This window comes from Lates calcarifer, unplaced genomic scaffold, assembly GCF_001640805.2.
Source record: "Lates calcarifer isolate ASB-BC8 unplaced genomic scaffold, TLL_Latcal_v3 _unitig_864_quiver_1153, whole genome shotgun sequence".
NCBI classification, from domain to species: Eukaryota; Metazoa; Chordata; class Actinopteri; family Centropomidae; genus Lates; species Lates calcarifer.
Genome location: NW_026118053.1, coordinates 5,941 through 11,957, shown reverse-complemented (window position 1 = coordinate 11,957; position 6,017 = coordinate 5,941).

Here is a 6,017-nt window from a genome sequence, read left to right as displayed (position 1 = left end):
TCTAGCTGGTGTTGACTCATTTTTCTGACTCACACGGGTTATGCAAACAGGGTATATGCAAAATGACTGAAGATCTTCATTCCTAATTATATATATATATATTGTGCCTAAAAAATATCAGTATTAGAAAAGATTTAATGCACAAACAAACATACTTTATAAGGAAAGGAATGTACTTATCCAGTCATTTTGTGAATGTGTTTATTCTGTGTTCACCACTAGCTTTGTGTTTACAGCACAACTCTTCAGTTGCACGACTGATAACAAACATCAGTCACAATGGATCCATCAGTTTTTATGAGAAAATATACCAATATCCAACACATCTGCTGCTGACAGTTATTTTTGTTTTATCCATTTCAGTGCATTTAGATGTTGAGTTTAATAGTTTGTTCTTGATCTTAGAAACAGCAGTTATAAATGAAAAATCATGATAATATATAAAGCTTTTTTTAATGGTTACAAAGTGCTTTACGTGAGAAAGTCAAGATAAAACAATTTGGCACAATAAATTCAATACAGTAAGAGCATTAAAAGAAAGAATGAAATGATAAAGATAAAAAGGATGAAAGATGCAAAAAAACAAAACAAATCAGTAAAACAAAAAGTAAAACCAGTGGATTTTTAAGAATGAAATATGATTTGAAAGACATTACTGAAATTAAACAACAAAACAAAGTTTTCTAGACATTTTGGCTGTTTTGGCTGAGAGACGTGTCGGTGCATATCAGAGGTTAAAAACCCTGTAATCTACTGGCCCCAGTTTTAAGACCAGTGTCTTAGTTCAGAGCAGTGGTTGGAGTATTTTCATTACGCAACATGTTGGCTTTTGGGTGGGAGACAGCTGCTCTAACATCTGTGTGAGATGGACTTATAGTTCTTGAGGAGTTTTATCAGCTTAGTATCATTCCTGTGTCTTATAAAAGCAGAAAGTCCAGGCTTGAACTCCAGTTTGATCTTTGGGGTCATTGTGCTCTTCACCTCTGCCTGAAGTAATTTGTGCACTGGAGAAACTCAATATTTATCGTCTCTTCAAGTTCACCCCCCTACTTATCATAGAGGAATGGTCTGTTCCAGTCCACTCATCTGTGGGACGAGGTCAATGCTGATTGCCAGCGTTATGGTTTTGAGTGAGCGCCCGTCTTGTGTTTACGAGGCCTTGTGGAAAGTGGCGTCTGTATGGTATTTTAGTATCTGACATTAATGTCCAATTGAAATCATATCTGGTTTGTGATACAGCCTGAGCAAACAGATAACGTCATTACAGCGCTCTTCAAGTCACTGAGTGAACGTTCGTGTCTTGATGTGGACATTTCCCTTTAGAGTACCATTTGAAACTGGAAGGAATTGATGCAGTTATTAGAGTTTATTTCAGTTACATCCTGAGTTACATTATCATATGTCACCAGGTTTAATGATTTTACACAATATGCCCTTTACTGCTGCATACTGTATCAAAATGGGGAGAGCTGTTGTTACTGGAAATCCACCATCTACTGCACAGAAACCACTACAGCTCTGTGCTGTTATCAAACCTTTAGTATTGTAATTTACCTTATTTTGACAAAATCATGTACAGCTGATGATCCTTGGACAGTGAACAGTTTGTCTTAAACTTGAGTTAAATCCACCTCTAACTTCCTCCACAAAACAAACACAACCATGCTCGACACTGCTCAGAAAATATTGCCCTTCTCCCGACTCTTTGCCCCCTGGAGCAGTGTTTCCCAATTTCCCAAGTATGTGTACCGTAGGGGGTACTTCTCCAGTTGCCGGGGGTACATGGAAATATTGTGGGGTGGCTCAGTTATTATGAAAAATAGAGATTAAAAATCTTTAGTATGTTTGTCACAATAACCAACCTCATGTTAAAAAAAGGAAAAAACAAAAAGCTCTACAGCTAAGTAAAATCAGGCAAATAACAGTTAAGAATGAAACAGAAACCGAATAAATAAAATATACACAACAATAAAATGAGATAAAAAGGAGTGAAATAAAACCGGTAAGACGTTAGAACTTGAAAAATAAAACTTTAAATTGCTGGCAAGTCCTAACCTAAGTACTAGTTGTGGGCGATCACAGCAGCTACATCTTGTCATGTGACTGAACCACCTGACCTTACTTTACTGAAGGAGGTAGTTTAAGAGTAAATTACAGTGATGTCAAGAAGTGTATGACAATAACAATGGTGTATGGGTTTCAGCCTGTTACACACCCAACAAACACCACTCCTGACTCTTTCTAAAAACAAACACACAGAGAAAGAGACTTTACTATTGGTGTGTGAGAGGGTTCACACCTCTTCAAACTCCTAAAATATTCATTCCGCTGGAAGCCCAGAGTGAAAAAGCAAGGTAACTACAAAGATCTAACAGTGTGGGAAAACAACAGGACCAAGTCTTTGAAACTTTTAGAACAAAAGTCTGAACAGGAATGAGGAACAATGGATGTTCGGACATGATGCACATGTTTGTGTATTCTGAGTTTTCTGAGAATTACATGTATTTTAGCTGGAAACCCAGGTTCAGCTACCTGGAAAGTGTGGCACACTGGCTTCACAAACTGTGGGAATGAGAGTAGCAATTACCTCACCTTACAGGAAAATGTGTTTGAACTAAGATACGTGAAGTTGTGTTTCAGTTAATCTGAAGAGGTACGTACACAAGAGGTTACTGCTAAACTAGGCTAATCCCGTGTTAGCGGTACTATTTTGGCTGTTTCCACTCGCCATAACTGACATATCTTATTTACATGGGATACCTAACTAAATTACTAAGATGAGAGTTTATCATCATCAATATATTTTCATGACAGGAAACGCCTAGGGGGTGAAGTAAGTAAATGTATCTTTAGCCAAGGGTAGCTGTGGCTAACTCAAACTCCCTTTAACTGGATTTGTCTCTCGTGCGTTGACTCTGGTTTGGTTTTTAGCTTTGCAGTGAGTTAAATTGCCGTTTTTACACTTCGGGTTTTAAACAAATGATACAACTAAAGAACTAAAGATACAACGATTTCTAAAATCTAAACACAACTTTGCTGGTTTTGGACTGAACTAAGCTAACTTAGCCTTTTATTTTGAGCTAAAATAACTTAGCTAGCATCACATAATCATCAAAGGATAGATCGTTGTTTCTTCTCATCTAATTTTACTTGGCTGTAGGACATCAAACTTAATTACCAAGATGTTCGTTCATCATCTTTGACATATATCAATTACAGGGAACAACTAGGAAGGAAGTAGGTAAACTTTAGCCAAGGCTAGCTGTGGCTATCTCACCAGCTAGCCTTTATTTGGCTTACTTTACTCTTGTTTTAACTTGGTTTTTAGCTAATGTTTCCCGTAATTGCAAGTATAACGTTCCATTTTCTTTGATTAATATAGAATCAGACATATGTATTAGATGAGAAAATCAGTTGGTTGAGGAAAATGGTAATACTGTCTCATCTGTGTGCTTGATATGAAGCTACTGTCATCAGCCCATTAGCTTAGCTGGGAGACCTCCGGTTGCCTAGCAACCCTACCAAGACGAAATTAACCGCCTGTGTCCCATTAGCTGTCATAAAACCACCAATTGTTATTTCTACATAATTAGTTTTGTACATAATAAACAGAGGAGATATGACATTGTAATCATTAAGCCTTGAACATGCTACTAGGCAGATTCTGTAACTTTTGGACAGACACTGCTTTTTTCAACTAGGCTAGCAGTTTCCTCTGTTTCCAGTCTTTATGCTAAGCTAACCGGCTACTGTCTATAGCTCAATATTTAGATAATCTTCGCATCTGGATAACTCGTGACAATCTTACAATTAATAATTAATGTCATCATATCTGCCTACAGCCAAATTCTAGTGTGTGCATTAAGAGCATACTGCATGTAAATGATGAATGGGAGTGTTTAGTGTCATGCATTCTCCACTAGGCGCACAGTATAATGGTTTGGGATGACCTCTGCGTTTAAATATTAACGACTGTAAGCCTGTTTACATCCTGCGGATCCACACAGGCTGACTGAGGAGACTTCCACTCCAGTAACTATCCGTCCGGCGATCTGAACTCTGAGCTGCGGTGCAGAAATGGTTAACCAGAGATGCAAGAACTGCGCGAGTCTGTCTGAGCATGTGCTGCCGCTGCTGCTGCAGTGAAGTAAAATGGTCAATTTCCATCCGAGAGCAGAGACACCGTGGAGAAGAAGCCGGGGACAACAGACAAGCAGCTGACGGCGAACCGAGACATCCTGGACAACCTGACTCGCTGTTGAATTTGATCGGCTGGTCTGTGTGCTGAGGGAGACACCGCAGAGCCCTATCTGAGGGTAAGAGAAAAAAAAACCTGCACTGAGGATGATTCATGTCCGTCTGCAGGAGCCGACTGCTCAGCGACATGTAGTCAACATGTTAGGCTATAGGAAGCATGTCTGTTTATGATAAGAACATATGTGTTTGTGAAGCTTCTGAGTGATTTAATTTTGTCGGTTTTCTTAATGTACCCAGCCTTTGACTGGGGGCTGCGTACGGCTATCCTTAATGAGTGTTTGCTTGCAAGTTGGCAGCTGTGCAAGCGTGTTTTTTTTTAACTGTGTCCCAAATTTAATGCAGTGTAACTTATGCGAAGAAGCCAGCTGGGCATTTTGTTTTAAAATAAGATGTATTCCCCTTCATTCGGCATGTGTCTATGCACAGTTGGGCACCTGTTAAAATATGGATAACTTGCGATGTAATCTTTGATGAGGACACTAGCAGCAGCCTATGTATCTAACTGAGTCTTGTGGATTTCAGTGATGCTTTATGAGGGATTTGAAAGTGTTTTAGCGTCCTCTACGTTAGATTTTATGGGGGTATTTTTATTATTATTTGTAGAGGATAAGCGTACCGCACTGCTCAGCGGGAAGGAGGCGTGATGCTGCAGCGGAGTCCCAGCAGCCGGGCCTGCGCACTGGCCCGTAGTTTCCAGGGACAAAATAAGATGACTTTGGCCATCCAGCGTAATTACATCCCGTAAAAAAGTATCTACAGAACCGATTCATCGCTGTCATTATGTCACCTCTGCAATGTGGACACATCCGTTGATGCTTTTTGCAGAGAGATGGGGCTTCATGGGGACTGGGGGGGCTGGATTTCCAAAATCCCTCATCGATTTATTCCATATAAGGCCTGCACTTCACTATCATTTGGGGTGAGATAATCCCTGCTGCTGCCTTTGTAGCCTATATTACTCCTCAGCCTTACACTGACTGTATTGACATTTTGGACCTATTTATAACCCTTGCACCAGCCTTCACAGCAAGGAATTCCAGAATGACCCATGACAGAAACACTGGATAAAATAACATTCAGGCCACCTCAGCTGTGTGGACACTTGGTCCACGATGGACTTAAACAGGTTTTACAGCTCCTGCTTTATGTTTTAGAAGACAGACAGCACAGTGCCTGTAAAAAGCATTTATCCGCCTTGGAAGAGTTCATGTTTTATTCCTACAACACTCAATTAAAGTAGATTTAATGTGGCTTTTTAGACAATAATCATCAAAGAGAGTTGTTCTTTATATTCATTTTGAGTGTCCTTGCTAGACCAAAGATTTTCCCTGTGTTTAAAGATATTGATTCCAGTCACAGTTCTGACGAAACTTTAATTCTGTACTTCTGCACTGCTCCTACGCATCTGAACAATGACACATTCAAGACAGACATTGAGAAATCTGCAAAATACACAGTGCACAGTTTGAATGCTATCACAGATATAGTATATCTGTGCTGGCATGTATGTTTGCTGATTACCACCAAGAATTTTAAGTATGGACACAAGTTTTAGATAATTTCCAGTATCAGTCCGATAAGTACTTTGATCTAAGTGTGTTTAAGTGAGTTTGTGTTCTGATTTAGGCAACTTCCTAAAAGCCCGTTTTAGTTTGCGTTAACACTCACACAGAAATGCAAAATAGCATGCTAAGTGTTTGTTAAAAGCAGGTGACAGTTTAGTTTCAAACCTCTTTTGTTTTTCAAAGATCTTTGCCCTA